This window comes from Corvus brachyrhynchos, unplaced genomic scaffold (assembly GCF_000691975.1).
Source record: "Corvus brachyrhynchos isolate BGI_N302 unplaced genomic scaffold, ASM69197v1 scaffold704, whole genome shotgun sequence".
In the NCBI taxonomy this organism is placed as follows: Eukaryota; Metazoa; Chordata; class Aves; order Passeriformes; family Corvidae; genus Corvus; species Corvus brachyrhynchos.
Genome location: NW_008237615.1, coordinates 86,705 through 87,152, shown reverse-complemented (window position 1 = coordinate 87,152; position 448 = coordinate 86,705).

Below are 448 nucleotides of genomic sequence, written 5' to 3'. Positions count from 1 at the left end.
AGGAACGGCGCCCGCGCCCCCCGGTCCTGCTGCACCCAGGCCACGCACGCCTGGAACACCTCGGACTCGCAGCGCACGTTCAGCTCGTCCCGGCTGACCAGCGTGGCCAGCTGGCAGTGGGACAGCGACAGGAACTCCTCCTGCTTGGAGACCTGCGGGGAAAAGGGGGGAAAAGCTGAGGGAAACTCCGGCAAACAACTAAAAACCGACGCCCCGAGGACAGGAACTCCTCCTGCACGGAGCTCACAGCTCGAGGCCGCTCAGGTGCTCGCCGTTGGTCCCCAGATTCCTGGCGAGCCCCCCGGTCCCCCTCCTCACCTCAGCGAAGTTCATGTAGATGTACTCGCGGGCCTTCTGCTGCAGCTCCAGGCAGCCCAGGCGCTCGGCCAGCGCGGCGATGCCGATGGCGTTGCTGGGGTGCAGCTGCCCGCCCAGGAAGGCGCAGCAC